The sequence below is a fragment of the Arachis ipaensis genome, chromosome B2, assembly GCF_059453495.1.
Source record: "Arachis ipaensis isolate K30076 ecotype BB chromosome B2, ASM5945349v1, whole genome shotgun sequence".
Classification (NCBI taxonomy): Eukaryota; Viridiplantae; Streptophyta; class Magnoliopsida; order Fabales; family Fabaceae; genus Arachis; species Arachis ipaensis.
In genome coordinates, this window is record NC_142437.1 from 18,332,821 (window position 1) to 18,344,175 (window position 11,355).

General features: G+C 39.8%; 1 non-coding gene across 1 annotated transcript; it reads left to right on the forward strand.

Annotated features, from left to right (window-relative positions):
• Positions 1-9,911: 9,911 nt before the first annotated feature.
• On the forward strand, positions 9,912-10,019 carry LOC148573182 (small nucleolar RNA R71). The gene has a single exon (XR_015906549.1). It is a non-coding gene; the product is annotated as a small nucleolar RNA R71 (small nucleolar RNA).
• The last annotated feature ends 1,336 nt before the right edge of the window (positions 10,020-11,355 follow it).

Genomic DNA, 11,355 nt, shown 5'->3' on the forward strand with positions numbered 1-11,355 from the left:
GAGCGGGGCTAGTAACTTTTTGCTTCTGAACAGTTTTGACATCTCACTTTATCCTTTGAAGCTTAGAATGATTGGCATCCGTAGGAACTCAGAATTCAGATAGTGTTATTGATTCTCCTAGTTTAGTATGTTGATTCTTGAACACAGCTACTTTATGAGTCTTGGCCGTGACCCTAAGTATTTTGTTTTCCAGTATTACCACCGGATACATAAATGCCACAGACACATAACTGGGTGAACCTTTTCAGATTGTGACTCAGCTTTGCTAGAGTCCCCAGTTAGAGGTGTCCAGAGCTCTTAAGCACACTCTTTTTTGCTTTGGACCACGACTTTAACCGCTCAGTCTCAAGCTTTTCACTTGACACCTTTACGCCACAAGCACATGGTTAGGGACAGCTTGATTTAGCCGCTTAGGCCAGGATTTTATTCTTTTGGGCCCTCCTATCCATTAATGCTCAAAGCCTTGGGTCCTTTTCACCCTTGCCTTTTAGTTTAAAGGGTTACTGTTTTTTGCTCTTGCCTTTTGGTTTAAAGAGCTATTGGCTTTTTCTGCTTGCTTTTTCTTTTTTTTTCTTTCTTTTTCTTTTATTTTTCGCCACTTTTTTTTCATAAGCTTTGTTTTTCACTGCTTTTTCTTACTTCAAGAATCAATTTTATGATTTTTCAGATGGTCAATAACATTTCTCCTTTTTCATTATTCTTTCAAGAGCCAACAATTTTAACATTCATAAATAACAATATAAAAAATATGCACTGTTCAAGCATTCATTTAGAAAACAAAAAGTATTGCCACCACATCAAAATAATTAAACTATTTTAAAATTTGAAATTCATGTACTTCTTATTCTTTTTCAGTTAAAAATATTTTTTATTTAAGAAAGGTGAAGGATTCATAGGACATTCATAGCTTTAAGGCATAGACATTAAATACTAATGATCATGTAATAAAGACACAAACATGGATAAACATAAAGCATAAAAAAAATCGAAAAACAGAAAAATAAGAACAAGGAAATTAAAGAACGGGTCCACCTTAGTGATGGCGGCTTGTTCTTCCTCTTGAAGATCTTATGGAGTGCTTGAGATCCTCTATGTCTCTTCCTTGCCTTTGTTGCTCCTCTCTCATGGCCTTTTGGTCCTCTCTAATTTCATGGAGGATGATGGAGTGCTCTTGGTGCTCCATTCTTAGTTGCTCCATGTTAGAACTCAAATCTCCTAAAGAAGTGTTGAGTTGCTCCCAATAGTTATGTGGAGGAAAATGCATCCCTTGAGGTATCTCAGGGATTTCATGATGAGAAATTTTCTCATGCTCTTGTTGAGGTCCATGAGTGGGCTCTCTTGTTTGCTCCATACTTTTCTTAGTGATGGGCTTGTCTTCTTCAATGAGGGTGTCTTCCTCTATGACAATTCCAGCTGAACTGCATAGGTGACAGATGAGATGAGGAAAGGCTAACCTTGCCAAAGGGGAAGGCTTGTCAGCCACCTTGTAGAGTTCCAGGGATATGATCTCATGGACTTCTACTTCCTCTCCATTCATGATGGCCCGGTCTATAGTAACTTTAGACCGGTTGCTAGTGGGAATGATAGAGCGTTGGATGAACTCTAGCCATCCCCTAGCCATGGGTTTGAGGTCATGCCTTCTTAATTGAACCGGCTTGCCTCTTGAGTCTCTCTTCCATTGAGCTCCTTCCACACAGATGTCCAAGAGGACTTGGTCCATCCTTTGATCAAAGTTGACTCTTCTAGTGAAAGGGTGAGGATCTCCTTGCATCATTGGCAAGTTAAATGCCAACCTCACATTTTCGGGACTGAAATCCAAGTATTTTCCCCGAACTATTGTGAGTCAATTCTTTGGGTTCGGGTTCACACTTTGATCATGGTTCTTAGTGATCCATGGCATAGAACTCTTGAACCATTAAGATCCCAATTTGTTGGATTGGGTTGGTGAGAGTTTCCCAACCTCTTCTTCAAATCCCACGTCGGATCTCCGAATATTCACTCTTTTTGAGCATGAAGGGAAACTCGGAGATCACCTTTTTCTTGGCCACAACTTCATAGAAGTGGTCTTGATGGACCTTTGAGATGAATCTCTCCATCTCTCATGACTCGGAGGTGGAAGCAATTACCTTCCCTTTCCTCTTTCTAGAGGTTTCTCCGGCCTTAGGTGCCATTAATGGTTATGGAAAAACAAAAACCAGAGCTTTTTCCACACCAAACTTAAAATGTTTGCTCGTACTCGAGAAAAAGAAGAAAGAAAGGAGGGGGAGAAAAAGAAATGGAGGAGATGGAGATATGTGGTGGGTTCGGCCAAGGGAGGGAGAAGTGTGTATGATGTGTGGAATTGAAGGTGGTAAGGAGGGGTATTTATAGGGTAAGAGAGAGAGGAAATTCGGTTATGAATGGGTGGGTTTGGGAGGGAATTCATTTGAATTTGAATGGTGAGGTAGGTGGGGTTTAATGATGGATGGATGTGAGTGGTGAAGAGAGTATGGAGAAGAGGGTAGGATTTGATAGATGAATGGTGTTTGGGGAAGAGTGATATGGAAAGGTGTGAAGAGGGAAAAAAGAGAGGTGGGGTAGGTGGGGATCCTATGGGATCCACAGATCCTGAGGTGTCAAGAAATTTTGCTCCCTACACCATTCTGGCATTTGAACGCGCATTGTGTGCCAAATCTAGCGTTTAACGCCAGCTCTGCTACCTTTCCTGGCGTTAAACGCCAGACTGCTTCCCTTTTTTGGCGTTTAACGCCAGCCAGACACCCTTTTCTGGCATTAAATGCCAGTCTGTCTGCCAATTCTGGCGCTTAACGCCAGCCAGACGCCAGACACTTTTTTCTGGCGTTAAATGCCCAGAATGTTGCCCATTCTAGCGTTTAACGCCCAGAATGCTGCTAGGCTGGGCGTTAAACGGCCATTCTGCTATCCTTACTGGCGTTTAAACGCCAGTAAGCCTGTCCTCCAGGGTGTGCTATTTTTGATGCTGTTTTCCATTTTGCTCTAATTCTATAGTTGTTTTTGTGACTTCACATGATCATCAACCTAAAGAGAAAACATAAAATAGCAATGAAAAATAAATAAATATAATTAAATAACATTGGGTTGCCTCCCAATAAGCGCTTCTTTAATGTCAATAGCTTGACAGTGAGCTCTTAGAGAGCCTCATAGAGATTCAGAGCTTGATGATGGCCTCCCAACACCAAACTTAGAAGTTGAGTGTGGGGGCTCTGTTTGACTCTGTATTGAGAGAAGCTTTTCATGCTTCCTGGTGCACGAAATTGTGATCTCAGGCAATGGCGCCAAAAACTCTGTACGCACGTCTTAATAAATCGTTTTTCATTCACAACTTCGATACAACTAACCAGCAAGTGCACTGGGTCGTCCAAGTAATAAACCTTACGCGAGTAAGGGTCGATCCCACGGAGTTTGTTGGTATGAAGCAAGCTATGGTCATCTTGTAGATCTCAGTCAGGTGGATATTAAATGGTTATGGAGTTTTCGAATAATAATAATAAATAAACAGAAAATAAAGATAGAAATACTTATGTATATCATTGGTGAGAATTTCAGATAAACGTATAGATATGCTTTCGTCCCTCTGAACTTCTGCTTTCCTGCTGTCTTCATCCAATCAGTCCTACTCCTTTCCATGGCTGGCTTTATGTAAGGACATCACCCTTGTCAATGGCTACTTTTCATCCTCTCTGTGAAAATGGTCCGATGCGCTGTCACTGCATGACTAATCATCTGGAGGCATTACCGTGGTCAATGGCTGCATCCTATCCTCTTGTGAAAATGGTCCAAATACTCTGTCACAGCACGGCTAATCATCTGAGGTTCTCGATCATACTGGAGTAGGATTCACCCTCCTTTTTGCGTCTGTCACTACGCCCAGCACTCGCGAGTTTGAAGCTCGTCACAGTCATTCAATCCCAGAGTCCTACTCGGAATACCACAGACAAGGTTTAGACTTTCCGGACTCTCATGAATGCCGCCATCAATCTAGCTTATACCACGAAGATTCTGATTAAGAGATCCAAGAGATACTCATTCAATCTAAGGTAGAACGGAAGTGGTTGTCAAGCACGCGTTCGTAGGGGAATGATGATGATTGTCACGTTCATCACATTCAGGTTGAAGTGCAAATGAATATCTTAGAAGCGGAATAACTTGAATTGAATAGAAAAATAGTAGTACTTTGCATTAATTCATGAGGAACAGCAGAGCTCCACACCTTAATCTATGGAGTGTAGAAACTCTACCGTTGAAAATACATAAGTGATGAAGGTTCAGGCATGGCCGAATGGCCAGCCCCCAAACGTGATCAATAGATCAAAAGATAATCAAAAGATGATTCCAAATATCATAAGATGTCTAATACAATAGTAAAAATTCATATTTATACTAAACTAGTTACTAGGGTTTACAAAAGTAAGTAATTGATGCATAAATCCACTTCCGGGGCCCACTTGGTGTGTGCTTGGGCTGAGCTTGAAGTTTTCACGTGGAGAGGTCATTCTTGGAGTTGAACGCCAGTTTGTAACGTATTTCTGGCGTTCAACTCTGGCTTGTAACGTGTTTCTGGCGTTTAACTCCAGACTGTAGCGTAGAACTGGTGCTCAACGCCATTTTGCGTCATCTAAACTCGGCCAAAGTAGGAACTATTATATATTTCTAGAAAGCCCTGGATGTCTACTTTCCAACGCAATTGGAAGCGCGCCATTTTGAGTTCTGTAGCTCCAGAAAATCCATTTTGAGTGCAGGGAGGTCAGAATCCAACAGCATCAGCAGTCCTTCTTCAACCTCTGAATCTGATTTTTGCTCAGGTCCCTCAATTTCAGCCAGAAAATACCTGAAATCACAGAAAAACACACAAACTCATAGTAAAGTCCAGAAATGTGAATTTAACATAAAAACTAATAAAAACATCCCTAAAAGTAACTAGATCCTACTAAAAACATACTAAAAACAATGCCAAAAAGCGTATAAATTATCCGCTCATCACAACACCAAACTTAAATTGTTGCTTGTCCCCAAGCAACTGAAAATCAAATAGGATAAAAAGAAGAGAATATACTATAAATTCCAAACTATCAATGAAACATAGCTCCAATCAAATGAGCGGGACTTGTAGCTTTTTACCTCTTGAATAGTTTTGGCATCTCACTTTATCCATTGAAGTTCAGAATGATTGGAATCTATAGGAACTCAGAGTTCAGATAGTGTTATTGATTCTTCTAGTTCAGTATGTTGATTCTTGAACACAGCTACTTTATGAGTCTTGGCCGTGGCCCTAAGCACTTTGTTTTCCAGTATTACCACCGGATACATAAATGCCACAGACACATAATTGGGTGAACCTTTTCAGATTGTGACTCAGCTTTGCTAAAGTCCCCAAATAGAGGTGTCCAGGGTTCTTAAGCACACTCTGTTTTTGCTTTGGACCTTGACTTTAACCACTCAGTCTCAAGTTTTCACTTGACACCTCCACGCCACAAGCACATGGTTAGGGACAGCTTGGTTTAGCTGCTTAGGCCAGGATTTTATTCCTTTAGGCCCTCCTATCCACTGATGCTCAAAGCCTTGGGATCCTTTTTATTACCCTTGCCTTTTGGTTTTAAGGGTTACTGGCTTTTTGCTCTTGCCTCTTGGTTTTAAGAGCTTTTGGCTTTTTCTGCTTGCTTTTTCTCTTTTTTTTTTCGCCTTTTTTTTTCTGCAAGCTTTGTTCTTTGCTGCTTTTTCTTGCTTCAAGAATCATTTTTATGATTTTTCAGATTATCAAATAATATGTCTCCTTGTCATCATTCTTTCAAGAGCTAACATATTTAACATTCTTAAACAACAACTTCAAAATACATATGCACTGTTCAAGCATTCATTCAGAAAACAAGAAGCATTGTCACCACATCAATATAATTATACTAAGTTCAAGGATAAATTCGAAACTCATGTACTTCTTGTTCTTTTGAATTAAAACATTTTTTTATTTAAGAGAGGTGACGGATTCATAGGACATTCATAACTTTAAGACATAGTTACTAACTACTAATGATCATGTAATAAGACACAAACTTAGATAAGCACTTAACATAAAGAAAACGAAAAACAGAGAATTTAAGAACAAGGAATGAGTCCACCTTAGTGATGGTGGCGTTTCCTTCTTGAGGAACCAATGATGTCCTTGAGCTCTTGTATGTCTCTTCCTTGTCTTTGTTGCTCCTCCCTCATTGCTTTTTGATCTTCTCTAATTTCATGAAGGATGATGGAGTGCTCTTGATGTTCCACCCTTAGTTGTCCCATGTTGGAACTTAATTCTCCTAGGGAGGTGTTGATTTGCTCCCAATAGTTTTGTGGAGGAAGATGCATTTGAGGCATCTCCGGGATTTCATGGTGATGAGCTTCATGCGTCTCTTGAGATCCATGAATGGGCTCTCTTGCTTGCTCCATCCTTTTCTTAGTGATGGGCTTTTCTTCCTCAATGGGAATGTCTCCTTCTATGAAAGCTTCAACTGAGTAACATAGATGGCAAATAAGATGAGGAAAAGCTAGCCTTGCCATGGGGGAGGACTTTTCGGCTATTTTGTAGAGTTCAAGGGAGATAACTTCATGAACCTCTCCAATCATGATGCTATGAATCATGATGGCCCGATCCACAGTAACTTCAGATCGGTTGCTAGTGGGGATGATGGAGCGTTGGATGAACTCTAACCATCCTCTAGCTACAGGCTTGAGGTCCAGTCTTCTTAGTTGAACCGGCTTGCCTTTGGAGTCAATCTTCCATTGAGCTCCTTCCACACATATGTCCATGAGGGCTTGGTCCAACCTTTGATTAAAGTTGACTCTTCTAGTGTAGGGGCGTGCATCTCCTTGCATCATAGGCAAGTTAAACGCCAACCTCACATTTTCCGGACTAAAATCTAAGTATTTTCCCCGAACCATGGTGATATAATTATTTGGGTTTGGGTTCTTACTTTGATCATGGTTCCTAGTGATCCATGCATTGGCATAGAACTCTTGAACCATTAGGATGCCGACTTGTTGGATGGGTTTTGTTAGAACTTCCCAACCTCTTCTTTGGATTTCATGTCGGATCTCCGGATACTCATTTTCTCTTGAGCTTGAAAAGGACCTCGGGGATCACCTTCTTCTTGGCCACAATATCATAGAAGTGGTCTTGATGAGCTTTGGAGATGAATCTTTCCATCTCCCATGACTCGGAGGTGGAAGATTTTGTCTTTCCTTTCCCTTTTCTAGAGGATTCTCCGGTCTTGGGTGCCATCAATGGTAATGGAAAAACAAAAAGCTTATGCTTTTATCACACCAAACTTAGAATATTGCTTGCCCTCGAGCAAGAGAAGAAAGAATAGATGAAGAAGAAGAATAAAATATGGAGGAGATGAGGGAGAGGTGTATTCGGCCAAGAAGGGGAAGAGAGGGTTATGTTGTGTGAAAATGAGGAAGAATGGAGGGCTATATAAAGGGAAGGGAAGGGGGTAAGGTTCGGCCATAAGGGTGGGTTTTGGGTGGGAAATTGATTTTGAATTTTGAAGGTAGGTGGAGTTTATGAGGTAGGTTTATGGGGAAGAGTGGATGGATGTGAGTGGTGAAGTGGTGTTAGGGAAGAGAGATTGAGGTGATTCGTGAAGAGTTTTAGGGAAGAGTGTTTATTGGGAAGAGAGGATGAACATTGAGAAGAGGGAAGAGAGCGAGTGGTGGTAGGTGGAGATCCTGTGGGGTCCACAGATCCTGAGGTGTCAAGGAATTGCATCCCTGCACCAATTAGGCATGTAAAATGCCTTTGCATGCAATTTTGGCGTTTAAACGCCGAATTGATGCTTGTTCTGGGTGTTCAGCGCCTAGATGCAACATATTTCTGGCGTTGAACGCCAGCCAGTTGCTTGTTTCTGGCGTTCAGCGCCAGCTCTTCTTCACTGTGCATTTCTGGCGTCTGAACGCCAGGATGCTGCTTGTTTCTGGCGTTAAACGCCAGATGCTCCTTACTGGCGTTTAAACGCTAGTAAGATCCTCCTCCAGGGTGTGATTTTTCTTCTGCTGTTATTGATTCTGTTTTTAATCTTTTTTTTATTTATTTTGTGACTCCACATGATCATGAACCTATAAAGACATATAACTAATAAAAATATAATTAAATGAAAATTGAGTTGCCTCCCAACAAGCGCTTCTTTAATGTCAATAGCTTGACAGTGGGCTCTCATGGAGCCTCACAGATGTTCAGAGCATTGTTGAGACTCCCCAACACCAAACTTAGAGTTTGGATATGGGAGTTCAACACCAAACTTAGAGTTTGGTTGTGGCCTCCCAACACCAAACTTAGAGTTTGACTGTGGGGGCTCTGGTTGACTCTGCAGTGAGAGAAGCTTACTGTGCCTCTTTTCCATGTTTACAGAAGGATGAATTTGAGTTTTAAACACAAGGGAGTCCTCATTCAATTGAAGGACTAAGTCACCTCTGTCAATATCAATCACAGCTCTTGCTGTGGCTAGGAAGGGTCTTCCAAGGATGATGGATTCATCCTCATCCTTCCTAGTATCTAGGATTATGAAATCAGCAGGGATGTAAAGGCCTTCAACCTTTACTAACATGTCCTCTACTTGTCCATAAGCCTGTTTTCTGGAATTGTTTGCCATCTCTAATGAGATTTTGGCAGCTTGTACCTCAAAGATTCCCAATTTCTCTATTACAGAGAGTGGCATGAGGTTTATTCCTGACCCCATGTCACATAGAGCCTTCTCAAAGCTCGTGGTGCTTATGGTACAATGTATTAGGAACTTTCCAGGATCCTGTTTCTTCTGAGGCAATCTCAGTTGATCCAATGCATTTAGTTCATTGGTGAACAGGGGAGGTTCATCTCCCCAAGTCTCATTACCAAATAAATTGGCATTCAGCTTCATGATTGTACTAAGGAACTTGGCAACTTGCTCTTCAGTAACATCCTCATGCTCTTCTGAAGAGGAATACTCATCAGAGCTCATGAAGGGCGTAAGGAGGTTTAATGGAATCTCTATGGTCTCTAGATGAGCCTCAGATTCCTTTGGTTCCTCAGAGGGAAACTCCTTATTGATCACTGGACGTCCCAGGAGGTCTTCCTCCTTGGGATTCACGTCCTCTCCTTCCTCCTTGGATTCGGCCATGATGGTTATGTCAATGGCCTTGCACTCTCCTTTTGGATTTTCTTCTGTATTGCTTGGGAGAGTACTAGGAGGGATTTCAGTGATCCTTTTACTCAGCTGGCCCACTTGTGCCTCTAAATTTCTAATTGAGGACCTTGTTTCATTTATGAAACTTACAGTGGCCTTAGATAGATCAGAGACTAAGTTTGCTAAATTAGAGGTATTTTGTTCAGAGTTCTCTGTCTGTTGCTGAGTGGATGATGGAAAAGGTTTACTATTGTTAAACCTATTTCTTCCACCATTATTAAAGCCTTGTTGAGGCTTTTGTTGATCCTTCCATGAGAGATTTGGGTGATTTCTCCATGAGGGATTATAAGTGTTTCCATATGGTTCACCCATGTAATTCACCTCTGCTATTGCAGGGTTCTCAGGATCATAAGCTTCTTCTTCAGAAGATGCCTCTTGAGTACTGTTGGATGCAGCTTGCATTCCATTCAGACTCTGAGAAATTATATTGACTTGCTGAGTCAATATTTTATTCTAGGCCAATATGGCATTCAGAATATCAATTTCAAGAACTCCCTTCTTCTGAGGCGTCCCATTACTTACAGGATTCCTCTCAGAATTGTACATGAACTGGTTATTAGCAACCATGTCAATGAGTTCTTGAGCTTCTGCAGGCATTTTTTTCAGGTGAATGGATCCACCTACAGAAGTATCCAATGACATCTTAGCTAATTCAGACAAACCATCATAGAATATATCCAGGATGGTCCATTCTGAAAGCATGTCAGAAGGACACTTTTTGGTCAGTTCCTTGTATCTCTCCCAAGCTTCATAGAGGGATTCACCTTCTTTCTGTCTGAAGGTTTGAACATCCACTCTAAGCTTGCTCAGCTTTTGAGGAGGAAAGAACTTGGCTAAGAAAGTCGTGACCAGCTTATCCCAAGAGTTCAGGCTATCCTTAGGTTGAGAGTCCAACCATATTCTAGCTCTGTCTCTTACAGAAAAAGGGAAAAGCATGAGCCTGTAGACTTCAGGATCTACTCCATTAGTCTTAACAGTATCACAGATCTACAAGAATTCAGTTAAGAACTAAAAAGGATCTTCAGATGGAAGTCCATGAAACTTGCAGTTTTGCTGCATCAGAGAAACTAATTGAGGTTTCAGCTCAAAATTGTTTACTCCAATGGCAGGAATTGAGATGCTTCTTCCATGTAAGTTGGAATTAGGTACAGTAAAGTCACCAAGCATTCTCCTTGTATTATTATTATTTTCGGCTGCCATCTCCTCTTCTTGTTTGAAAATTTCTAAAAGGTGCTTGCTGAATTGTTGTAATTTAGCTTCTCTTAGTTTTCTCTTCAGAGTCCTTTCAGGTTCTGGATCTGCTTCAACAAGAATATTATTGTCCTTGCTCCTGCTCATATGAAAAAGAAGGAACAAAATAATAATAATAATAATAATAATAATAGGGATCCTTTTTGCCTAGGTATAGAGGTTCCCTTATGTGAGTAGAAGAAAAGAAGAAGAGAAAATCTGAACTTAGAGAGAGAGAGGGTTCGGATTTTTTTGGTGAGTGAGGGAGAGATGTTAGTAGATGAATAAATAAACAGAAGGAGATGAGAGAGAAGGATTTTCGAAAAATATTTTTGAAAAATGGTTAGTGATTTTCGAAAATTAAAAGAAAAAATTAATTAAAATTGAATTTTGAAACAATTGGTTAATTAAAAAGAATTTTTGAAAAAGAGGGAGAAACAAACAAAAAGTTAGTTAGTTAGTTAAAACAAATTTTAAAAATCAATTTTTGAAAAGATAAGAAGATAAGAAGTTAGAAAAGATATTTTAAAATCAAAAAATTTTTTTTTTGAAAAAGATAAGATAAGAAGATATTTTTGAAAAGATATGATTGAAATTAGTTTTTGAAAAAGATTTGATTTTTAGAATCACAATTAATGACTTGATTCACAAGAAATCACAAGATATGATTCTAGAACTTAAAGTTTGAATCTTTCTTAGCAAGCAAGTAACAAACTTGAAATTTTTGAATCAAAACATTAATTGATGATGTTATTTTCGAAAATTAGGAGATAAAGATAAGAAAAAGATTTTTGAAAAATATTTTAAAAATTTTCGAAAATAAATAAGAAAAGTGAAAAAGATATGATTTTTGAAAAAGATTTTGAAAAAGATAAAATTTGAAAATTTGATTTGACTCATAGAAAACAAC